Source organism: Chrysemys picta, chromosome 2 (genome assembly GCF_011386835.1).
Source record: "Chrysemys picta bellii isolate R12L10 chromosome 2, ASM1138683v2, whole genome shotgun sequence".
Taxonomy (NCBI): domain Eukaryota; kingdom Metazoa; phylum Chordata; order Testudines; family Emydidae; genus Chrysemys; species Chrysemys picta.
The window spans coordinates 214882153-214908980 of NC_088792.1; the positions used below are offsets into that span (position 1 = coordinate 214882153).

The window sequence follows — 26828 nt, forward strand, 5'->3', positions numbered from 1 at the left end:
AGATTTTATATCTATGGCCCTTATACTTCAAGTGTCCACTTATGATGATCCATTTACAGGACTGAGGCCTCGGTATATACAGGAAACAGGTTTTACAAAAGTAGATGGAAAAGGTCATGGAAAAGTTTGCGCACATATAGTATTCAACAGCACTTTTCTTCAAATGCATATGAAAATAGGCATACTTAATCAAAAGGGGTAGATTTCTATTTCTAGGAGTGTTTCATTTAAAGCTTGCAGGGAATAAAAGTTTAGAGAAAACACCTATTGAAGTATCATATTTTTACCCTTTGATTTTATGTATAGTGCTTTTGAGTGCACACACAAATATAACGTGCATCCATATTTTTTCTCTATGTTCTATTTCCAGTTGTGTGGAGTTTACAGCAATCACTTGTAGACAGAGTGATATCTCCAGTTCTTATATCTATCACATCAAGTGTTTCCGATATTGATTGAGTAAGTGTAACGTTTGTGAAAGATTCCAGATTGACAGCTCTAGAGATTGAAAGGCTCTTTTTAATCCACAAAACAGGTACAATACGTGCAGTGGCAAGGTCAGCAGCATTACACAGACTTACAAATGGACCTAACCTAACCTGTGTCTGCACTCAGTGAGTCAGAGGGAGAAGTGGGCAGGATAAAGGGGAGTACGCATCATCTCCCTCTGGCATAATGAGAATTTGCCAAAATGTACAAGACAGCCTGGGGCTATATTATTGTAGTGGTGGAGTGACCCACCACTGGGCAGTTGGAATCAAGAGGCAGCCCTGGTACCATGGTTCCAATGGAACCCCATTTCCAGGGAGTGGAGAGGGTGCCTGAGGGACTGCTGGGGGTCCAAGCTGATGCAGAGACAGAGGTAGGTAATTACACTAATCAGATGACAAATTAAGAGGATTTAGTGTATAAATATCTCATGTCTTCCATGTTTTTAATAAATGAATAACAGTTCAAGATATTTAGCATTGCCATCATTTCCAATACAGTTCAGTTTCTGCATGGATAGGCATTCCATGATTTATCAAAGCAAAGTGACCGGCTATTTCTACTCACTAGCTAATAATAAATGTTATAAAAAGGAGCAAGAGGAACCATTGTGTGAGCCATCTTCACAACCTAAATTTTCTAATTCTTGAAATTAATTCAAGAATGGAGAATACTAGAATAATGACACGATCCTAATTTTCAATACCCTTTCACTGTGGTGCAACAACACCACACCTAGTAAAAACTGTTGCTAAAATCACATCTTCGCCCATGTAGGCTTGTGTCAAGCAATTTAAAATTTAAAAGCAAACATTGTTACATGTATATTATATGCAATTTAATATTGCATAGGGACATGGGAGATATATCTTTATATGCCACATTTATGTCATACTTTAATTGCTCAATCAAACACAATTTGGAACTAAACATTTGTCATTTATTGGTATAATTATTCTGTGTCTTTGGAGAACCAGTGATCTATAGAATTTAGAGGTTAATCAGTATTTTACTACTTGACACTAGTCAAATTTAGTTCAGTTAAACAGAAATTATGCTAATTACTGTCTTGATTAAGCAGTGGTTATTTCCATATTACCATTCACTATCAGTAGGCTAAATCAGTTTCCCAGGAGACAGCTGAATAAAGCAGCTGTACTGACACAGCATGCCCCAATTAAATAGTGTATACTTTAATAATATATTTACATAAAACCTTTAATGCTGATACAAATGACTGCACTGCACCTTTAAAAGGGGGATATTGTCCGGTTGGTCAAGGGAAAGGGAAGAGTGCTCTACATGGGGAAAGGAGGGGCCAGAAAGGTTAGAAGCTGCTGCAAAAGGGGGAATGGGTCAGTGTAGTGACGCTGACTCATCCCTTGGGAACAGAAGGGTTGAGAAGGAGCAAGCCCAGGTGGGAGAAACCCCTTTCCATGGAGCTAGCGAGGCAGCTCCCATCCTCTCTCCCCTTTAGGTGGCAAAATATCAGGTTTGGTCAGGACCTGCTGTGGGCATTGCACTAGGCGACCCCTTTAAAAGGGGCTGGGAAGGAATTATTCCCTCACCACCAGATTGGCCTAGGCGGAGGAATGGCTTTTCCCCTTCCCCACAGCAAGTTCAGGGAGGGCTTTGTAGACGTGAGGCATGAAGAGAGGTAGGCTATATGTGCAACTCATTATGTAAGTGTGGGGCAGATGTCTAGTGCAGGTACTCCATAGGGAAGCTATAGAGTGATCGGATAAATGGCCTGGTAAAGGACTTAAAGAGGAGGTATAGATAAAGGAATGGAATGGGAGGAGGATTCAGGGCTCCTATGAATGATATGGCAGACAGATAACCCCCCTTTCTTATAGCCCACCTTAACCCTCTTATCTTGGGGGGCGGATAGTAAAGTCCCAACAACGGGTTGCCTTGGGGACCTGGATGGAAAAAGAGGGGGGACTGGCGGAAGTCACCCAGGTAGTTATTGAATGAACATGGAATTACCTGCACTGTCCGCTTTATCCCAGACATCTAATAACAAAGTTGTGGCCTGATTAAAACCATATCAAGAGTCTTCTGTCTTTCTTTTGGTATTGCCAGACAATTACACACATGTAGCAGTCCCTAGGGTGCATGGCAGCATATAGCCAATGCATGTCTTTGCATGATAGTGAGAGGAAAGAAAATTTTGTAGGGCAAACCACTACTCTTATTAAATATATCCTGGGCTCTCCACATGAGCAAAAGGACTTTCAGTTTTTAAGATCTTGTCTGAATAATCTACAACATAACTCCTGCATGGAACTCAAACTATCTACCTTGAGGAAGGAGGGTTGAAGCAGCCATATGTAAACCTGAACCTGTGACTCCAAGGAGACTAAATATTTAAAAACCCTGGTGCTTAGTTCACTAAGCTAACCCTTCCACTAGCGTGTAAAAGCATCATTGCTCTTGTATATTGTGCCTTATCTCTCATTGTATTCCTGCTTGTTTCTCTCTTTCTAGAAAATGCCTTTCCTATAATCTCTTAATATTTTTTCTTAAAGAATATAGAGACAGCATATCCCACCCAACTCTGGGGTCTGTAAATGGTACTACTACTTGGATACACGGATGGATTTTTATGCTCCAATCTGCTCATAATAGAGCAGGGTAAAAAAAACAAAACATTTCCACAAATTTTAATAATGGAAACAGAGGGTCCTGTGGCACCTTTGAGACTAACAGAAGTATTGGGCAATAGCCCAATACTTCTGTTAGTCTCAAAGGTGCCACAGGACCCTCTGTTGCTTTTTACAGATTCAGACTAACACGGCTACCCCTCTGATACTTTAATAATGGAAAGATTTTTTCTAGTTTTAATTCAAAAGTTTCCCCACAAAATTGTATGGCTGGCCAGAAAAAATAACCACATCAGATCAGTTTTGTTGAATAATGCATTCAATTTTTCCTCAAACAATATTTTAAAAGAAAAAGTTCTGAGCAGCTGTAGCACCTCTTGATAATAAAGAGGCAACACCTTACATATTCAAAGCAGGGTCCAAATATGAACTAATTAATCCTCACATCTGTCCTCCCCCATTAAATTAAAAGAATATTATAATTCAGTGTGTTTTACATCCTTTAGAGTCTGACAGTCTTATGAATAAAACCTTGCTCACCCAAATGTAAGTGGAATAGGGTGAAATTCAGCCCTCTACAGTCAGCAAAAATCCTGGGTATAAGCAGATCATACATAAAGGTTTTACTAGGGCAGTCCTGGGACTTTGGATGATGCCTCTGTGTTCTAAGAACTTTGTTTTTTGTGTATTTGTTTTGTTGGTTTGCGTGGATAAACCATTTCTTTGATCATATCATTCAGGCTTTTCAAAACTACAAAATGCTTGTTGCTGAAGTATTGCTACACCAAATATAGAATGTTCTTGTATGCCACTGTTTCATTCTCATCACACAATGCTTGTTTTTCACACTAAGCATTATTCAGGGGCCAAGCTTGTTATAAATTGTCAGGCCATGACATATCAATAAGAGTCCAATGCGTTGAGGGCAAAGTTTAGTCAGTGGAAACCCCCAGCTTGTGACCTTTTTGGGGAAGGTAGGGTTGTTTTCTTGGCAATCCCTCTGTCCCTCACTTCCCTCCTCTCTATGGTCATCAGAACCAAAGAAAGTAAGGAAGACAGGAACAGAAGAGTTTGCCTGAATAATCTACAACATAATCCCTGTATGGAATTCAGTCTATCTACCTTGAGGAAGGAGGGCTGAAGCAACCATGTGTAAACCTAAACATGTGACTCCAAGAAGACCAAATATTTAAAAACAGAGGAAGGCAACAACCTCAGCCTTTCTTTGGTCTGTTCTAGGGTGAATGACGGGAAATATCGGGACGCGGGGGGAGGGGGGAGAAGGGGGAATATCGGGACGCGCGCGGGGGGGGCGGAGCAAAAAAAAAGTAAAAAAAAAGCTGTTTTGCAGGTGCCGTCCGCGCCGTGTCTGCTGCCCCTCCCCCCCCCCCCGGCACATGCGGCACAACCCGCCGCCCCACGGGGAAGGAGCCGCTGGAGCGCGAGGCGCAGGGCTCCGGACCCCGGCAGCGGTGGGGGAGAGTGGCTCAGGGCCGCGCGAGTGGGCACATAAAGTTTATCGGCTGGGGGGGGGGGACCCCGGCCGGCTCCTCGCCCTGCCCTGTAGGGGGGGTAGCGTCCCCGCCCCGTGTCAGCATGTCCCGCCAGCCGCCGCAGGCCAGGTAAGGAACCGAGTCCCCTCTGCCCCCAGCTCCTCAGCTGAGCGGCATTCCTCCTCCCTCCCAGGCTTGCAGCTGGAATGCTGGCGCAAGCCTGGAGGGAGGGAGTGGTGGCCGGCTTCCAGTTCCTGCGGCTTGTGAGTACGGGCACCGGGCGGGCAAGGGGGGCTGGCAGGGGGGCTGCTCCCCCAGGAGGGTGACTGGGGGGCTCAGCTGAGAAGCCAGGACAAGGGGGGAGAGGGCGACTCGGCTCCTTACCTGGCCTATGGCGGCCGGCACAACATGCTGGTGCGGGGCGGGGAGCCGGCCGGGGTCCCGTCCAAGCCGATAAACTTTACATGGCCACTCGTGCGGCACCGAGCCGCTCTCCCTCGCCATTGCTGGGGTCCGGAGCCCCCCCGTCTACTTCCTGGGGGAGCAGACCCCTTGCCAGCCCCCCTTGCCCGCCCAGTGCCCCTACTCACCAGCTCCAGGAACTGGAAGCCGGCCACCACCCCCTCCCTCCAGGCTTGCCACCATTACAGTAACAAGCCTGGGAGGGAGGAGGAGTGCCACATGCATGGGGAAGAGGCGGGGCCAGGGCAGGGATTTGGGGAGGAAGCCAATGGGGGATGAAGGGGGCGGAGTCGGGGGGGGGGGGGGCAAGACCCCTTCCGGGAGGGCAAAATTGCTTGTTTGTCCAGTGTCCCGACCGCACATTGGTCGGGACGCGGGACAAACAAGCAAATATCGGGACAGTCCCGATAAAATTGGGATGTCTGGTCACCCTAGTCTGTTCACCAGCTCCAGGTGGAACTTTTCTGATGCAGGACAAGCAGATCAAAGCAGACAGGATGTGGAACATAAGAAAATAAGAGCAGCCATACTGGGTCAAACCAAAGGTCCATCTAGCCTAGTATCCTGTCTTCTGACAGTGGCCAATACCAAGTGCTTCAGAGAGTATGAACAGAACAGGTAATCATCAAGTGATCCATCCCTTGTCACCCATTCCCAGCTTCTGGCAAACAGAGTCAAGGGATACCATCCTTGTACTTCCTGGCTAATAGCCATTGATGGACCTATCCTCCATGAACTGATCTAGTTCTTTTTTGAATCCTGTTATAGTCTTGGCCTTTGCAACATCCTCTGGTAAAGAGTTCCACAGACTGACTGTGCATTGTGTGAAAAAATGCTTCCTCTGTTTGTTTTAAACCTGCTGCCTATTATTTTCATTTGGTGGCCCCTAGTTCTTGTGTTATGAGAAGGAGTAAATAACACTTCCTTATTTACTTTCTCTACACAAGTCATGATTTTATATACCTCTATCATATCCCCCCCTTAGTCGTCTCTTTTCCTAGCTGAAAAGTCCCAGTCTTATTAATCTCTTCTCATATGGAAGCTGTTCCATATCCCTAATCATTTTTATTGCCCTTCTCTGAACCTTTTCCAATTCCAATATATATGTTTTTTTGAGATGAGGCGACCACATCTGCACACAGTATTCAAGATGTAGGCATATCATGGATTTATATAGAGGCAATACGATATTTTCTGTTTTATTATCTATTCCTTTCTTAAGGATTCCCAACATTCTGTTCACTTTTTTGACTGTCGCGGCACATTGAGTGGATGTTTTCAAAGAACTATCCACAATGACTCCAAGATCTCTTTCTTGAGTGGTAACAGCTAATTTAGACCCCATCATTTTATATGTATAGTTGGGATTATATTTTCCAATGTGCATTACTTTGCATTTATCAACATTGAATTTCATCTGCCATTTTTTTGCTCAGTCGCCCAGTTTTGAGAGATTATTTTGTAGCTCTTCGCAGTCTGCCTCCGATTTAACTATTTTGGAACCCTCAAACCTTCTCCAGTCTAAAAAGGTTATTAGAAATCTATTTGTTAATTTTGAAAATATGGTCACATTACCATATAGGCACTACTGAAGTATCCCTTAAGACCTATTTTGAGAGTTTAAGTGAGGCATAAGGCTACTCATGCTATCCCTCTGCACAGATTGGCAATGTCACCCTAATAGTGTAAACAGAGGTAGGAATGCAAAGAAAGCAAACGGTTGGGTTTTATTCAGAATCATATATGTTTTTCTCGCTCTCTCTCCCTGTATTCACCCAGCTCTATTCACCATACATGGATAATTTTTGCATATTATTGATGTTGCTTTAAAAGTCTCTTGTTGATTTGGAATTTGCTACTTTGTCAGATTATGGGGACCTCCTATATTGTAATATTGGGGTACCTAAAGGAATGAAGCAAGATCACATTGTCAAACAATCCAAAAATTCACAGTTTCAATTCCCATTCCCCTCTGTGTCAAAGCACACACACTTGCAAAACAGTTAATAGAAGGGGGAAAGCTCATTACACTATGAACAGCTGACCTGGCCCCATGAAAAATCCAGGGTCTTGTGGAAGGCAGAAACCCTCACTGTCATAAACACAAATATATGTGTTTGCACTTTTTCTAGAAGTCAACATCACACTAAAAAGTATTGTTTGCAATATTTTCTCTCTACTCCAGGTTGGCTTGTGTGGAGTGGAGGACGGAGGGCTGGGAAGTGAGAAGCTGACCCTCGTTTTGTCCATAAATAAGCAAAAACTGGGAGAGCAAGGATGAGCCAGCCACCATTCATAAGGCATAGAGTTACAGGGCTCGTGATGGCTACCCCTTGTATGGGTCAGAGATGCTGGAGGTCACTCAAAGAGAAATAGCTTCGACAACAACAAACAACAAGAAGGTTAGGGAAAGTGTGGGACCCTTACTGAATGGGGGAGGCAACATAGTGACAGATGATGTGGAAAAAGCTGAAGTACTCAATGCTTTTTTTGCCTCGGTCTTCACAGACAAGGTCAGCTCCCAGACTGCTGCACTGGGCAACATAGTATGGGGAGGAGGTGAGCAGCCCTCAGAAGTGAAAGAACAGGTTAAGGACTATTTAGAAAAGCTGGACGTGCACAAGTCCATGTGTCCAGATCTAATGCATCTGAGGGTGCTGAGGGACTTGGCTGATGTGATTGCAGAGCGATTGGCCATTATCTTTGAAAACTAGTGGCGATCGGGGGGAGGTCCCGGATGATTGGAAAAAGGCAAATATAGTGCCCATATTTTAAAAAGGGAAGAAAGAGAACCCGGGGAACTACAAACCGGTCAGCCTCACTTCAGTCCCCGGCAAAATCATGGAGCAGGTCCTCAAGGATCCATTTTGAAGCACTTGGAGGAGAGGAAGGTGATCAGGAACAGTCGACATGGATTCACCAAGGGCAAGTCATGCCTGACCAACCTGATTGCCTTCTATGATGAAATAAGTGGCTCTGCAGATATGGAGAAAGTGGTGGATGTGATATATCTTGACTTTAGCAAAGCTTTTGATATGGTCTCCCACAGCATTCTTGCCAGCAAGTTAAAAAAGTATGGATTGGATGAACGGACTATAAGTGGATAGAAAGCTGGCTAGATTGTCGGGGTCAATGGGTAGTGATCGATGTCTAGTTGGCAGCTGGTATCAAGAGGAGTGCCCCAGGGGTCGGTCCTGGGGCCTTTTTTGTTCAACATCTTTATTAATGATCTGGATGATGGGATTAATTGCACCCTCAGCAAGTTCACAGATAACACTAAGCTGGGGGGAGAGGTAGATACGCTGGAGGGTCGGGATAGGATCCAGAGTGACGTAGACAAATTGGAAGATTGGGCCAAAAGAAATCTGATGAGGTTCAACAAAGACAAGTGCAGAGTCCTACACTTAGGAAGGAAGAATCCCATGCACTGCTACAGACTGGGGACCGACTGGCTAAGCAGCAGTTCGGCAGAAAAGGACCTGGGAATTACAGTGGATGAGAAGCTGGATATGACTCAGCAGTGTGCCCTCGTTGCCAAGAAGTCCAATGGCATATTGGGCTGCATTAGTAGGAGCATTGCCAGCAGATCAAGGGAAGTGATTATTCCCCTCTATTTGGCACTGGTGAGGCCACACCTGGAGTATTGTGTCCTGTTTTGGTCCCCCCACTACAGAAGGGATGTGGACAAATTGGAGAGAGTCCAGCGGAGGGCAACAAAAATGATTAGGGGGCTGGGGCACATGACTTATGAGGAGAGACTGAGGGAACTGGGGTTATTTAATCTGCAGAAGAGAAGAGTGAGGGGGGATTTGATAGCAGCCTTCAACTACCTGAAGGGGGTTCCATAGAGGATGGAGCTAGGCTGTTCTCAGTGGTGGCAGATGACAGAACAAGAAGCAATGGTCTCAAGTTGCAGTGGGGGAGGTCTAGGTTGGATATTAGGAAACACTATTTCACTAGGAGGGTGGTGAAGCACTAGAATGGGTTACCTAGGGAGGTGGTGGAATCTCCATCCTTAGAGGTCTTTAAGGCCTGGCTTGACAAAGCCTTGGCTGGGATGATTTAGTTGGTGTTGGTTCTGCTTTGAGCAGGGGATTGGACTAGATGACCTCCTGAGGTCTCTTCCAACCCTAATATTCTATGATTCTATGATTCAGAAAGTAGGTCCTCAAGAATGCCTCCAGACTAGTCTTGGAAAAGCCAACCCCCAGTTGATTTTGCCGTGGATAGATGCAGGTGTAGGCCTCCTTCTGAACATATTGGATTGACTACAAGTTTCTGTGACACTTTCTTGAGGTGCCCAGGAAAGTGAGTCACTTTATTATCCCCCTGCCTCCAGCTAGAGGAAGAATTGCTTGTGCTTTACTAGGTATCAGCTCCCTGACACCAACTGCCTGTTAGCCACCCAATCAATCTCCTCAGGGCAATGCTAGCCCGCACTCTGCTTTGCAGGTTAATAATAGGTGCACTCCATTCCCCAAACCTCTTTGAAGCATTCCTTTGTGATATCCAACCCCTGTCACAGAAATACTAGATTTGCTATCCCCAAGGGGACAGTGTTCACACTAGCTTCTTTGATTCAACTGAGGATCAGCTCCTCTATAACAGCAGAGAACTGGGATATATTAAAGTGAAAATAATCATACATTTACTATCAATGATTAAAATTTAAGAGATACTGAGTACGGCCAGTAAGGGAAACAGAAAGATAACATATAAAACAAAATCATAACAGACTTTCTAGAGATTAAACTTTTAATTTAACTGGCTAACCTCCTGTCTAAAACAGGCTTAATCTAAGACTAAAGCTCAAAGTCTTCCTTCATCAGGGACTGGGGTGCACCTAATGTTACTTTGCACAGCCTAGTGAGGGCTAGCATTGCCCTGAGGAGACTTTTTGGGTGGCTAACAGACTGGTGGCATCAGGGAGCTGACACCCAGTTAAGCCCAAGCAATTCTTCCTATTAGAGGAAGGAGGGGGGCGGGGGGAACAAGGTAATTCAAAGTCCTGGACACCTTCAGAAAGTGTCTCAGTAGGTAGGGAGGAGAGCTGCAGTTGCGTGTGCAGGGATGGCGAGATTCATGGTGCCTTTCTCAGAGAAGGAATTTGTGTTGAGGAACCAGCTATTCAAGACTTACTGAGAAGAATGAGGAAGAGGTGCATGAACCCTCAAAACATTTTGACAATTCAGATAAGTTCATGATAAGCACTAATACTTTTGGATGCAAAACTGAACCATAACCAACCTGTGCCCCTTTGGAGTTCAGTGAGCATTAGTTATAATCATTTTTTTTGCTTTGATTTTTAAGTGGTTAAATTAATTATTATAAAACTGCTGTAGATTGATAGATTTATTACAAAATTATGGGGTTTCTAATGTAGTCCTTAGCCCCCTGTGGGGTTGTCCTTGTAAATAAGTATTTTTCTTGGCAAAATTTACTTACCTTGTGCAAATGGAATGATTTGTTGGCTTCTAAATTGGTTTTCCCTCCTACTGCCACCCACTTTGCATGTTTACAGCAAGGCTTGGCTCTTTACTGAAGCAAAAATATACTGGTGGCTGCTAAAATCAATTATTAAAATATTGCTTTTTCGTGTGGGCTCTGTAAAAGGTAGCCATAGACTGTATAGCACAGCTATGGATTGTCTGATAGATCTTGCAACCATATGCGGTATCTTTGGGGGAAGTTGTTGTATTATATTTATGTATCACTGTGGGTCAGGGACTGCATGTATGATTGTGTTCTACTCCATGGGGGAGGGTTACCACAGCGCCTTCAGAGACTAAATAAATATGGACCTGATCAATCAATGTAAAGACTCCTACTGACTTCAGTGGGCTTTGGATCTAGCCCTCTAAATATCATGAAAAATTAGGGCCAATTCAGGTAAGCTTAATTTTAAATGTGTGCTTATGTCCTATTGGCTTCAATAGAATTTATGAATGTGCTTTATGAATGCTCTTCCTGAGTATGGACATGTTCCTGAACCAGAGCTATAGTAGGGAGAGTAATGATTCTCATCATCCTGAAGACATTAACTAAAGCCCTGATCCTGCAAATACGTACAGCTGTACTTAACTTTATGCACAAGGAGTCTCTTTGACTACTAATGTGTTAAGCTGAGCATGTGCATAAATGTCTGCAAGGACATATATTGTGGTGGAATAACAATGACCTGTAAAACTGATCAATGTCTTATGTTCATTTTGTACACACAAGATTTAAAATTCTTTTAACAAGATGACACGGACTAGTAAGATATTTAAGGAAAAATCAGCGACTAGATTCTGTGCTTCACCACCTTTGTGCTTGTGAATTCTGGGCAGCTCCAAGGGCCACACTGGCCCCCAGAGTTAGTCTGATTTATGGTAACCTCCCAATGTCTACCTATTCGCTGCTCTGCAGCTCAAAATTGCAGGATTGTAGAGCACTCTTCCACTCTCCCGCCCACCCTTAGCTTGCTCCACAATGTCTCAACAGGAGTATAAAAAAAAACAGATGCTCTAACTTAATTAGTCTTACTCATGCCTACACCAGCCACCTAGGTCACTCATGAACAATAGTGATATGATCCTTCAAACTGCTCAAAGAAGAGTAGAATTTACTATTCTGAGTCATGTGTGCTTTGGTGAGTCAGCATGCACACTCTGTCTTTAATATTAGATCTTTTTGGGTAACAGATGGAGACAGTGATTTTGAATTTATCACTCTGGCTAATGTTGTCTGACATGGCTTTATAAACTTGAAGACTGCTTGGAAAAAATGTATTCAAGTGCCAGGTTTGGGGAACAATAAAAAGCAATTCTCCCTCAATAATTCTGTTCTTCCGTTGCAAAGGCAACTTTTGCCATAATAGCTTCAGTGGAAAGAAAAGAAATCTCGTCCTTACTTTTCTGCATTATCCTGAAAACAATTTAGACAATTTTGAATCCACTGTAGTATGCGCTGTAGAATGTCTGTCAACTGAAGCGCTAGCACAGTCAGCTTTACCACCTCCATCGGAATTAAAGCACAAAACAACCATAAAAAACGGCAGTTGTTGATTTGTGACTCTCCTGCCTGAAGGTGTAGATATGTGTTAATGCATTTTGAGACTATGCTGTTTCCAGGTATATAGTCAAACTGCTGAAAATATTCTGGCAAGTAAATAGGAGAAAATAATCCAAGTGTTTATAAAGCAGATGCATATAGAAACAGTTCGTCATGAGGCTGGGCCTGTTCTTTACAGACTTGCACATTTTGTAGTCCTTTTCAGCTGTCCAAAATTAATACCAAGTGAGTCTATATCAGAAAGATAGCCTTTTACATCCACCTTGCACAGGTGTAAATGATTGCACGAGATGCAAACCAGTGAAGAATCAGGCTCTACTTTTCCTGCTTTCCCGTATCATTTAAGTTTGTGCAGAAATCGGTGGCAGAGGTTCTGTCTCCCCGGTCTATTCAGAGTGTGTCACCAAAGAAAATATTTTCTGGACAGGAGTGCTGCTGTGGAACATGCAGTGCATAGTCAGAACCTTCCTATAGTGCTAGCTGGCAAAGTTAGCTAGTTCCTCCCTAACTGTGTCTGTTTGCTTACAACATTTTCACCACCCGCAAAATGGTAGTAAATTACATAGCAACCTGATTGTATTGTATCTCTCTCTCTCTCTCTCTCTCTCTCTCTCTAAGACTAGCATGATGAATGAACTGGATAAAGGTTCCTGCAGATAGCCTGCCTGATGATTAAAGAATAATTAAGGTTGAGAAGAATATTACAGAACTTTAAATTATCCTTCAGCCGCTATTATCTTATGTTGTTGGGACTGGTGCTGGACTCACCTTCCTAGCTGTGTTATCAACTGACAGTGTTCTGCAGGCATCATGACAGGGGTGAGTTTTAAGGAGAGGTTTGAATTTGAAAGAGGGTAAGGTAGTAGATTTACAAGTTTTTTTGAGAGGTGGTTGTGCCACATATAGAAGGTGGCTTACAAGAAAGTATGGGGGTGCTTGTGGACAGATGGACTAATGAACAGTGAAGGCTGGAGACAGAAAAATTGATCACACAATAAGGTAAGATCCATGCTCGATTACAATTGCTGGGTTTTGGATACTTTTTCTTCATAGTAATTGAGACACCTTCTATATTTATAATCCATTACTCTATGCTGAGAAATAATATTGAAGTATCTCTTTTACCTGTTACATCTCTGGAAGTGTATTGAGTAAATAGATATTCTCATCACAGTGATTAAACAATATGCCTACAAACAGAGACAGATGACGTGGGACAGATCTCTTTGTTGTAATATTAATATCTTACACTTAAATGCAGTGAAGTGGTGTCTTTGATCTAGAAGGATTTCAAGCATTTTTCAACCTCCATATGGGGTTGATTTATCCACCAAAGAAATGCAGCAACTTCTGAGATGGAAGATAGCAGCTGTTAAAACAGCATCAGCAAGAGTGAACAATAGGAAATGAAGGAGAATATTGTAAGTAGTGCTAGTCAGGAAAACTTTAATGGAATCATTTTCCATCCCATTTTGACATTTTCAGAATGAAGTGTTTTGATTTGTCATTGTAAAATGACTTTTTGTTTCAAAAATTATTTTTATTTTATTATAATTATCATTATACTAATATATCATAATATAATATACAATAAAAGTGAAATTCATTTTTTTTGTCAAAATGAAGCATTTCAAACAACCAAAACAATTTGGGGGGAGAGGGATTTTCTTTCATGGAGAATTTTGAAATTTGTGGATTTCATTCTTAATTAGATTGAACACAAATGTTGAAATTTCAAAATCCTTTGTTAAACAAAATTCCTGTCCGCTGCACATCTTTAACTATAACTCATCTATTGGAAAATATATAGGGGGTCATGAGTAAATAAATAATAATAATTAATAATAAATATGTTAATAATAATAACCCAAACCAAAATTTGGTAAAGACACAAGGTTTAATGTTATCACTTTGAAGAAAAACATCAGTTATACTTGTACCACCCATCCTAATGATGGCCCTTTTAATAACATAGTACTAACCATGGGTGAAATTTTTTAACCAAAACTTTTTTTGTCAAAAAAATGCAGATTCCGTTACACAGAAACATTTCACGAATTCATATAGATTTCACCAAATTGTTTTGGTTAAAAAAAAATCTGGAAAAAAAATCAAAAAGTTTCATTTTGACATTTTCAGAATTAAACATTTTTGGGTTTTTTTGGGGGGGAGAGGTTTTTGGTTTCAAAACAACATTTCGCTTCCAAATGTCCTTTTCTTTTTTAATCAAAATAATTTCAAATGGTAAACATTAAAACAAAATATTTATATTTTGTCAAAACAAAATGTTTCATTCAATCTGAAAAATGTTTTAATGTATATATTTTGATTCACAAACATTTTCAAAAATATTGTTTGTGGTTCAACACAATTTTTTTTTTCATTTTTTTTTTCAGAATTGCAAGCAAACAGAAAAATCTGTTATTTGCCCAGCTATAGACAGCACCCACTGTCACTTCCAGGGCCAATACTAACTCATCAGAATACCAAAATGGCTTTTTGCATTATCTAATAATTCCTTGAAGCTCTCCCATTAAAATACTGTACAGGCTTAATCCTGTTTACTCCATGAGTTCTGACAAGGTCTAAAGGGAAGCTAATATGTTTATAATTTTCCTATTCCCATTACTTATTGAAAATATAACATGACAAGTAATCTAGGATACCACGAATGCTGCCTTAGAAGTATCAGTAGGACCTCATTAAGGTAATAGTTAAATGCATCATAAGTATTTATGGAGTTGTTCTCACAACACCCCTGTGAAAGAATGAACAACTATTATTCCATTTTACAGGTGGGGTAGTGGGGCACAGAAAAATTAAGTGATTTGCCCAAGGTCACAACAGGGAAACTGTAGCAGAGCTGGAAATTGAATTCAGGTCTCCTGAGTCACAGTCTAGTTCCTTAACCAGAGGTTGCTGAATTTTCCAAGTACTTTTGTGTAGTACATATCTCAGAAGAGACTGTTGGTCAGGGAGCTCCTCAAAGACCATTTTTCAAAGGAAAACTTGTCATTTGTAATCAAGTCTCCTTCACACTTTTGGAAAGATACAATGCACTCAAATCTACCCAGATTATTAACCTATTAGAAGGATGCAACTTTGTAAAATTATAAAGCTATTTTGGAGCATTGAGACTGTCTAAGCCCTGACAGTTTGATGTGAACTGTATTTGTTTTTAAAATTATAGCAATTTAAGATTGTCTAAAAAAGATATGCTAACTGACAATTTAGAATGAAAAAACAGTTAGAGTTCCTGGGATGATGGAAACCAGTAACATCTTAATATACCTTGCTCTCAGGAGGAGATCTGACTAAGATCTCAAGGGGAAGAAGGAAATTAACAGCCTAAGAAATACTTTAAAAAAGAGGATGTTTACTCAGGGCTGGTCTACACTGAAAAGCAACATTGGCATAGCTACATCTCTCAGCAGTGTGACGAATCCACACCTCTGAGAGAAGAAGTTAAGTCAACCTAATCCCCGCTGTAGACAGAACTAGGTCAATGGACGATTTTTTCTTTTGACCTCGCTACTGCTTTTCAGAGAAGTGAATTACCTACAGCAACAAGGGAACCTCTCCCGTCGCTGTAGTAAGTGTCTATACTGAAGCACTAAAAACCATACAACTGCAGCCTGCAACTGTGCTGCTGTCGGGGGCAGCTCCAGGCACCAGCGCAGCAAGTGCATGCCTGGGGCGGCAAGCCGCGGGGGGGCGGTGTGCCGGTCGTCGTGAGGGCGGCAGTCGGGCAGCCTTCAGCGGCGTTTCTGCGGGAGGTCCGCTGGTCCCGCGGCTTCGGCGGCAATTCAGCGGTGGATACGTCGAAGGCACAGGACCAGTGGATCACCCGCAGAAACGCCGCCGTAGGCTGCCTGCTGCCGTGCTTGGGGTGGCAAAAAACATCAAGCCGCCCCTGGCTGCTGTAGCATTTTAAGGGTAGACAGAGCCTCAGACAGAAGGGTAAGGAAGAAGATCCTTTGGAAGAAACAAACAAGACTATGTATGATAACATGAACAAGATACCGTTTCATTTATGCCAGCAAGTCTACACAAGACAGTTGGAGCACAACCCATTAAAGCAGTCCATAGTTCACACCCCTCCGATTTGCACTGTGGCATCATCTAGACAAGCCCCTAGTTAGGTAAGCTTAGCACACTGTGAGAGGAGTTATGGTTTTGTTACATTTAGATAACTCTCTTACCTGTTATAGCCTCTTATATAATGGAAGAGGGATGTAATGATTATTAGTGCTGGACGATAGTGGAAATAGAGAGAGCATGGGTGAAGATTATCAAAAGTGACTAGTGATTTTCAATGCCTCCTTTTCTGAAGACACCAGGAAGAGGCCTGATTTCCATAAGTTGGGTGCTGTGAACCTCTGAACTTACACTCCTTTATTTAGGAACCTAAATGTAGCTTTACATTGCTAACACCAAAGTACTGGCCAACTATATTTATTAATATAACCAGTTCAGTACAAAGATAGTGGAGGCTTGCCCTAACAGTACAACCAGAGATTCTCATGTTGGAGAAGGGAGCCTTAAATGGTGTTCTGCCAGCATAATTTGCTCGGTGCTATTCAATCCCCACCCCCCACCTTCCTTCTATATAAGTAGGATTCCTGAGCAGGTAGGGACTATTGGGAACGAAAACAGCTGGGAAAAGATGATGAATTCTGACAATCCCTGACCAGCAGAGAGTGCCCTAGCATATCACTATAATCAGCATAATTTAGGCCTGGTCAATACTACAAAATTAGGTCGGTGTAAAGTGCCTCGTGTTGACCTATTTGTACATGTGTCTATGCTCAAATTTGTCTCCTACTGAGGTAAGAGTCCTGTTATGGTGATACAGTAACACCACCTCCCAGAATGGCATTGAGTCATGGTCAACATATTGTGGTCGACTCAGTATGAGTACAGACCCTGAGTGACTTATGCTGACCCTAACAGTGCTCCAGCGACGGTTCCACAATGCCTGACAATGACCCCTCTGGTAGCAATTGTGAACTCCCCTGTCCAAAGGTCATAGAGACCAGAAACCACACTCCCACTCCTTTTAAAAGCCCTGCCTATTTTTGAAATGCCCTTTCCTGACTGCCCAGTTTGGTTAGTACACCTAGCAGCTCTCCCATGTTGTGTGCAACTGCCTATCTGACCATGCTAGCTACACCCTCTAGACATGCTCCTGGGTGGAGTAAACAGGAGGTATTGGATCTCCTTGGCCTGTGACAAGAAGAGATTGTACAAGCACAGTTATGGACCAGGCATAGAAATGATTACACAGGAGATGTAGGCAAAAGGGCATGACAGGGCTCAGCAGCAGTGCTGCATGAAAGTGAAGAAACTGTGGCAGGCATACCATAAAGCTAGGGAGACCAACAGTCGATCTGGGGCCAAGTCTAAGACCTGGCACTTTTACAATAAGTGGCATGTCATACTTGGAGGAGACACAATCACCACCCTAAAGTCCTCCATGATACCTTGGTGGACCTAGAGACAGAGACCCTTGCTGCGAACAGTGGGGAGAAGGAGGGACACACAGCGGATGGTCGGAGGAGGGGAAATCCTACTATGCCACAAGCAAGGATCTTTTCAAAACTCCACTCCTGTATAACGTATCCTGCTAACTGAGCACAAATGAGCCCAATGCAGGGGAAGGAACCTTGCGTAAGTGGGTGCATGCATTCTCCCTTACAATGTTTAGTTGTGAAGACAGTGTCCAGCCCAGCTCCAGGTTAGCAGGACACAGGTTTCTGCTTTTCATTGTTTTACTCATCCAAGAAGAGATAGAGGTACAAGAAAGTTAGAGGTAGAGTTGTCATCTGCTTTTCATTACCCTATAGGGTTAGGCAAGGGGAGCGTGAGGCTATATGGAGCAGATTGTTTATGTACATAGGGACGTCCCTTGTATCTTCGTGAGACATCTTGATGAAACTTTCTTGGATGTGCTCTTCAATCCTTTCCAGACATTTCTAGGGATGGCAGCCTTATTTCTTCCTCCACAGTAGGACACTTTCCCATGCCAGCAGTGATGACTTCAGCAGGCACCATTGCAGTGAACGGGCTAGCAGCATACAGGCACAGGTGACTTTGGGATGCTGGCAGCTGCTGTACTCTCTGTGCCTTTGTTACCATCAGGAGTGAGATATCAGCTAAAATCACTACCTCCTGTGGAAAAGAGTGCCAGTACTCAGTGTCACCACCCTGTACTCATACCCATGGACATAAGGGCCAAAACTGTATTGTTTTACCCAACCAAATAATTCCATCCTCATTTCCTCCCATGCCCACCCTCACTCCCGGCTGCAGCTGGAGAACGATGCTTTACAGAGGAGCTCCAAAGCTGAAGTGTCAATAATAGGGCTGTCAAGCGATTAAAAACATTAATCGGGATTAATCGCACTGTTAAACAATAATAGAATACCATGTGGCCCGACTCAGTGACAACAGATGGACTGCAACTTATCTGAGTGGTATCCACGAGAACTGAAATGGCCACGCAGTTGGCCTCCAAAGAGGTGGGATGATTTCTTAACAAGGAGATATGGACAAACATGGCGAAGGATGGCCAGAGTGAGAGATGATGTGTTATGATCGGCTCAGTCTTAACTGATGAAGGACCGACAGTCTACGCAGCAGTCTACGCACAGAATACCATTTATTTAAATATTTTTGGATGTTTTCTACATCTTCAAATATATTGATTTTAATTACAACACAGAATGCAAAGTGTACAGTGCTCACTTTATATTTATTTTTGATTACAAGTATTTGCACTGTAAAAAACAAAAGAAATAGTATTTTTAATTCACCTAATACAAGTACTGTAGTGCAATCTCTTTATCATGAAAGTTGAACTTACAAATGTAGAATTATGTACAAAAAACTGCATTAAAAATAAAACAATGTAAAATTGTAGAGCCTGCAAGTCCATTCAGTCCTACTTCATGTTCAGCCAATTGCTCAGACAAACAAGTTTGTTTACATTTTCAGAAGATAATGCTTCCTGCTTCTTGTTTACAATATCACCTGAAAGTGAGAACTGGTCTTCTCATGGCACTGTTGTAGCCGGCATCACAAAATATTTACGTGCCAGATGTGCTAAAGATTCATATGTACTTTCATGTTTCAACCACCATACCAGGGGACATGCATACTCGCTGATGACGGGTTCTGCTCAATAACAATCCAAAGCAGTGCAGATCTGAGTCAGATGCCACCAGCAGAATGTTGATTTTCCTTTTTGGTGGTTTGGTTTCTGTAGTTTCTGCATCGGAGTGTTGCTCTTTTAAGACTTCGAAAGCATGCTCCACACCTCATCCCTCTCAGATTTTTGGAAGGCCCTTCAGATTCTCAAACCTTAGGTCAAGTGCTATAGTTATCTTCAGAAATCTCACATTGGTATCTTCTTTCTGATGACATTGTAAATAAGAAGCGGGCAGCATTATCTCCTGTAAATGTAAACAAACTTGTTTGTCTTAGCGATTGGCTGAATAAGAAGTAGGACTGAGTGGACTTGTGGGCTCTGAAGTTTTACATTGTTTTGTTTTTGACTGCAGTTATGTAACAAAAAAAATCTACATTTGTAAGTTGCACATTCACAACAAAGAGATTGCACTACAGTACTTGCATGAGGTGAATTGAAAACTACTATTTCTTTTGTTTATCATTTTTACAGTGCAACTGTTTGTAATCAACATAAGAATGGCTATACCGGGTCAGACCAAAGGTCCATCCAGCCAGTATCCTATCTGCCAACAGTGGCCAATGCCAGGTGTCCCAGAGGGAGTGAACCTAACAGGTAATGATCAAGTGATCTCTCTCCTGCCATCCATCTCCACGCTCTGACAAACAGAGGCTAGGGACACCATTCCTTACCCATCTTGGCTAATAGCCATTAATGGACTTAACCTCCATGAATTTATCTAGTTCCTTTTTAAACTCTGTTATAGTCCTAGCCTTCACAACCTCCTCAGGCAAGGAGTTCTACAGGTTAACTGTGCACTGTGTGAAGAAGAACTTCCTTTTATTTGTTTTAAACCTGCTGACCATCAATTTCATTTGGTGGCACCTAGTCCTTATATTATGGGAACAAGTAAATAACTTTTCCTTATTCACTTTCTCCACACCACTCATGATTTTACACACCTCTATCATAGCCCTCCTTAGTCTCCTCTTTTCCAAGCTGAAAAGTCCTAGCCTCTTTAATCTCTCCTCATATAGGACCCATTCCAAACCCCTAATAATTTTAGTTGCCCTTCTCTGAACCTTTTCTAATGCAAGTATATCTTTTTTGAGATGAGGAGACCACATCTGTATGCAGTATTCAAGCTGTGGGTATACTATGGATTTATATAAGGGCAATAAGATATTCTCCATCTTATTATCTATCCCTTTTTAATGATTCCTAACATCCTGTTTGCTTTTTTGACTGCCGCTGCACACAGAACTATCCACGATGACTCCATGATCTCTTTCCTGATTAGTTGTAGCTAAATTAGCCCCCATCATATTGTACGTATAGTTGGGGTTATTTTTTCCAATGTGCATTACTTTACATTAATTTTCATTTGCCATTTTGTTGCCCAATCACTTAGTTTTGTGAGATCTTTTTGAAGTTCTTCACAGTCTGCTTCGGTCTTAACTATCTTGAGCAGTTTAGTATCATCTGCGAACTTTGCCACCTCACTGTTTACCCTTTTCTCAACATCATTTATGAATAAGTTGGATAGGATTGGTCCTAGGACTGACCCTTGGGGAACACCACTAGTTACCCCTCTCCATTCTGAAAATGTACCATTTATTTCTACCCTTTGTTCCCTGTCTTTTAACCAGTTCTCAATCCATGAAAGGATCTTGCCTCTTATCCCATGACAACTTAATTTATGTAAGAGCCTTTGGTGAGGGACCTTGTCAAAGGCTTTCTGGAAATCTAAGTACACTATGTCCACTGGATCCTGCTTGTCCACGTTTTTGTTGACCCCTTCAAAGAACTCTAATAGATTATCAGAGGGGTAGCCGTGTTAGTCTGGATCTGTAAAAAGCAACAGAGAGCCCTGTGGCACCTTTATGACTAACAGATGTATTGGAGAATAAGCTTTCGTGGATGAATACCCACTTCGTCTGTTGCTTCTAATAGATTAGTAAGACATGATTTCCCTTTACAGAAACCATGATGACTTTTGCCCAACGATTTATATTCTTCAATATGTCTGACAATTTTATTCTTTACTATTGTTTCAACTAATTTGCCCAGTACTGACGTTAGACTTACCGGTCTGTAATTGCTGGGATCACCTCTAGAGCCCTTTTTAAATATTGGCATTACATTAGCTATCTTCCAGTCATTGGGTACAGAAGCTGATTTAAAGGACAGGTTACAAACCATAGTTAATAGTTCCGTAATTTCACATTTGAGTTCTGAAAGAACTCTTGGGTGAATGTCATCTGGTCCCAGTGACTTGTTACTGTTAAGTTTATAAATTAATTCCAAAATCTCCTCTAATGACACTTCAATCTGTGACAATTCCTCAGATTTGTCACCTACAAAGGACGGCTCAGTTTTGGGAATCTCCCTAACAGCCTCAGCCATGAAGACTGAAGCAAAGAATTCATTTAGTTTCTCCGCAATGACTTTATCATCTTTAAGTGCTCCTTTTTTATCTCGATTGTCCAGGGGCCCCACTGATTATTCAGCAGGCTTTCTGCTTCTGATGTACTTTAACATTTTGTTATTACCTTTTGCGTTTTTGGCTAGCTGTTCTTCAAACTCCTTTTTGGCTTTTCTTATTACATTTTTACACTTAATTTAGCAGTGTTTATGCTCCTTTCTATTTACCTCACTAGGATTTGACTTCCACTTTTTAAAAGATGCCTTTTTATCTCTCACTGCTTCTTTTCCTTGGTTGTTAAGCCACAGTGGCTCTTTTTTTAATTTTTACTGTGTTTTTTAATTTGGGGTATACATTTAAATTGGGCCTCTATTATGGTGTCTTTGAAAAGTGTCCATGCAGCTTACAGGGATTTCACTTTAGTCACTGTTCCTTTTAATTTCTGTTTAACTAACCTCCTCATTTTGGCATAGTTCCCCTTTCTGAAATTAAATGCCAGAGTGTTGGGCTGCTGAGGTGTTCTTCCCACCACAGGAATGTTAAATGTTGGACCAGATCCTGCGCTCCACTCCGGACTAAATCGAGAATTGCCTCTCCCCTTGTGGGTTCCTGTACCAGCTGCTCCAAGAAGCAGTCATTTAAAGTATTGAGAAATTTTGTCTCTGCATTTTGTCCTGAGGTGACATGTACCCAGTCAATATGGGGATAATTGAAATCCCCCACTATTATTGAGTTCTTTATTTTGATAGCCTCTCTAACCTCTCTTAGCATTTCCTCATCACTATCACCGTCCTGGTCAGGTGGTCGATAATAGATCCCTACTGCTATATTCTTATTAGAGCATGGAATTACTATCCATAGAGATTCTATGGAACATATGGATTCATTTAAGATTTTTACTTCATTTGATTCTACATTTTCTTTCACATATAGTGCCACTCCCACCCCTGCACGACTTGTTCTGTCCTTCCGATATATTTTGTACCCCAGAATGATTGTGTCCCATTGATTGTCCTCACTCCACCAGGTTTCTGTGATGTCTATTATATCAATATCCTCCTTTAACATGAGGCACTCTCGCTCACCCATCTTATTATTTAGACTTCTAGCATTTGTGTATAAGCACTTTAAAAACTTGTCACTGTTTAATTTTCTGCCCTTTTCTGATGTGTCGGATTCTTTTTTATGTGAATGTTTCTCATCTGATCTGGCCCTTACATTATCCTCTTCCATCCTCTGCTCCTGACTAAAACCTAGAGAATCTCTATCAATAGACTCTCCTCTAAGAGAAGTCTTTGTCCGATTCATGTGCTCTGCTGCAGCAATTGGCTTTCCCCCATCTCTTAGTTTAAAAATGGTTTTGCAACCTTTTTAATGTTTAGTGCCAACAGTCTGGATCCACTTTGGTTTAGGTGGATCCCATCCTTCCTGTATAGGCTCCCCCATCCTAAAAATTTCCCCAGCTCCTAATAAATCTAAACCCCTCCTCCCTACACCATTGTCTCATCCACGCATTGAGACTCTGAAGCTCTGCCTGCCTACCTGGTCCTGTGAGTGGAACTGGAAGCATTTCTGAGAATGCCACCATAGAGGTCCTGGATTTCAGTCTCTTTCCTAGCAGCCTAAATTTGGCCTTCAGGACGTCTCTCCTACCCTTCCCTATGTCATTGGTACCTACATGTACCATGACCACCGGCTCCTCCCCAGCACCACACATAAGTCTATCTAGATGCCTCGAGAGATCCGCAACCTTCGCACCAGGTAGGCAAGTCACCATACGGTTCTCCCGGTCATCACAAACCCAGCTATCTATGTTTCTAATGATCGAATCTCCCATTACTAACACCTGCCTTTTCTTAATGACCGGAGTTCCCTCCCCCAGAGAGGTAACCTCAGTGCGAGAGGATACCCCAACATCATCTGCTCTGGTTGACTGCTCTCCTTCCCGGAGCCTTTCATCCTCCTTAACAGTGCAGGCACTGTCTGACCAGAGGTGGGACAAATCTACAGCGTCCCGGAAAGCCTCATCAACATACCTCTCTGCCTCCCTTAGCTCCTCCAGTTCCGCCACTCTATCCTCCAAAGACCGTACGTGGTGGTCTCTGAGGGCCAGGAGCTCCTTGCACTGAATGCACACATGCCACACCCTCCCACAGGGCAGGTAACCCACAGGGCAGGTAATCATACATGCTACATTGAGCGCAATAAACAGGATAGCCCCCACTCTGCTGCTGGGCTTCTGCCTGCATTCTTTCCTATGGCTACCTAGGTGAATGATAGGGTTTTTGTTTAAATCAAGAAGTTTTTATTGTAGTTTAGTTTAAAGTTTTTAAAGAATGGCAAGTGTACCTTGCCCCCTTCTGAACTCCCTCTCAAAACTTCCTGTTAGCGGCCCCTGTTCGCAACGTTCCCTGGTTGCTTGCTCACTGCTTTATAAAGCCCTGGCCTTCCTGATAGACCCACCCCCTGACTAAGGCTCATCCAATGAACAGAGGCTTCTAGATTTCAAACCTTGTTTAGAAGCTCACAGCTTCCAACTGCCGGCCACAGCACATGGTCAAACAAACAAACAAACAAACAAACAAGGTCAGCACACAGCAAGTAACCCCCAAACACAAACACACACTACAGACAGCCACTTACCTCAAGAGTCCCGTATTTGCTCCTCCTTCACCTGGAGAACTCCCTTTCAAAACTCCCTGTCAGCGGCCCCTGTTTGCTATACACTTATATACACTTTGATTTCAATTACAATACAATTATATTAAATAATATACACTTTGATTTCAATTACAAAACAGAATACAAAATATATGAAAATACAGAAAAACATCCAAGCTATTTAATAAACGTCATTTGGTATTCTATTGTTTAACAATGCAATTAAAACTGCGATTAATTGCAATTAATTTTTTTGAGTTAATCACGAGAGTTAACTGTGATTAATCGACAGCCCTAGTCAATAAGCACGTCTTATTTAAAACTCTTATGGGAATAATGGAAGGGAGTTCTGAAATTTACATTTTGCTTTCCTTTGTGAGAGTGCATACAATAATATGTCTGTCTGTTTTATCTCTGGCTTCTGCTGTTGCAGCCTTGAGGGATGCCCGCTCCCCACCTGCAGAATGCCTGACCCTGATGAGGAGGATAAAGAAGAGGACTAAGGAGAATAAGTTCAGTTAGATCTTACAAGCCAGTGCTTCATTGGACCTTGAATAGATGGCCTGGAGAGGGAATATAGCAGATGAAGCAGGAAAGAGCAAACGAAAGAAAGGTCCAGGAAAAGGAGAAAAAAATGCATCAGCATGTAATGGGTCTTCTCAGGCAGCAAACACAAATGGTATAGACTGTTGTTGATCTGCAGGTCCATTTACCTCCCTTCGCAGTCAATGGAGAACTCAATTTCTTCAGCTCCCTACACCCCTCAAAGTTCTACGTGGCATTGTGGACCAGATTCCTATCCCTACCACTCCACTTTGGGGGATAGCCAAGAAAATCACAGCTTTACATACATTGAGCTGTGAGAGCCATGGTTGATGTATGTTAGGCAGAAATGGACTGCAGTGGACACAATTATTTTCTTCTGTTCTAATTTTGAAGTTCTATTCCAGTAATTTACTTTATAAGTTTGTGCTGTGTTGTGCTTTAATTGCACATTAACTGTTTTTAGTACACAATACATTTTTATTTCCTGGAAATAAATTAATCTTTATTACTTCATAACATATACTGTACTGCAGAATGCCTAGTTCTACTCAAAGCACACATTACTTGTAGAAGAACAGGACCACAGAACTGATAGGTTCAGTGAAAACCACAGCGTAATAATTACAAATGTATGTATGCATGGCATAAATCATAGGCTTGTTAAAACCCAGTGTGATATTCATAAATGCATCCCAAACACTACACAATTCCTAACAACCCCCAAAACTTCAGGGCCAGGTGGAGCACCTACCCAGCACATCATATTATTTGCTCTTTCAAGGCCTCCCTCAGCAGCATAGCTGTGCATTGAGCTCTTCTAATGGCCCTGGTGACTGGCTGTTCAAAGTCAGCAGACAGCTGTTCCACCTCTTCCCTCCACCCTGGCAGCAACCTTTCCCCCTTTGCTTCGCAGATATTATTCAGAACACATCAGCTATAACCATTGGCATGTTTTTCTCACTGAGATCCAATCTAGTGAGTAAACAATGCCAGCGCCCCTTCAATCTACCAAAACCGCATTTAACTAACATTCTGCACCTGCTGAGCCGGTAGCTGAATCTTTTAGCGATGTCAAAGTGGCTAGTGTATGGCTTCATGAACAAGGGGTAGACTGGGTCCCCCAGGATCATTATTGGCATTTCAGCTTTGCCAGTGGTAACCCACAAGTTGGGAAAGAATGCCCCTGCCTGTAGCTTTCTGTACAGTCATCTGTTCTTAAAGAAACTGATATCAGTGAAACATCACTAGTGCTTGCATAACCATAGAAAAGTAGCCAATTCTGTTGACATACTCTGTGGCAAGGAGGGCTGGGGCCAAAATAGGGATGTGCATGCCATCTATCACCCCACCACAGTTCAGGACCCCATAGCTGCAAATTCATTTATAATGTCATGCATGTTGCAGAGAGTTACAGTCCTGCATAGCAGGATATGATTAATGGCCTACACACTTGCATGACATTAGCCCCCACTGTGGATTTTCCAACTCCAAACTGATTTCCCACTGAGTGGTAGCAATCTGGTGTTGCAAGCTTCTACAGTGCGATCTCCACTTTCTCCTCATCTGTCAGTGCAGCTCTCATTCTGGTGTCCATGTGCTGAATGGCTGAGCAAGCTTGGCACATAGATCTAGGAATGTGGTCCGTCACCTCCAAATATTCTGCAGCCACTATTGGTTGTCCCAAATATGTATTACAATTAGGGTGACCAGATGTCCCGATTTTATAGGGACAGTCCCGATTTTTGGGTCTTTTTCTTATGTAGGCTCCAATTATCCCCTACCCCATGTCCTGATTTTTCACATTTGCTATCTGGTCACCCTAATTACAATGTGATCCCACCAGGCAGTGCTCATTTCTCGGGCCCAGTAGTCATGTTTCACAATCTGCAACTGTTCCTTGCCAC

General features: G+C 42.3%; 1 long non-coding RNA gene across 1 annotated transcript; it reads left to right on the plus strand.

The window, feature by feature from the left end:
* The first annotated feature begins 590 nt into the window (after positions 1–590).
* On the plus strand, positions 591–26616 carry LOC135981158 (uncharacterized). The gene is made up of 3 exons (XR_010598121.1): positions 591–862; positions 12722–12922; positions 24812–26616. It is a non-coding gene; the product is annotated as an uncharacterized LOC135981158 (long non-coding RNA).
* Positions 26617–26828: the final 212 nt, after the last annotated feature.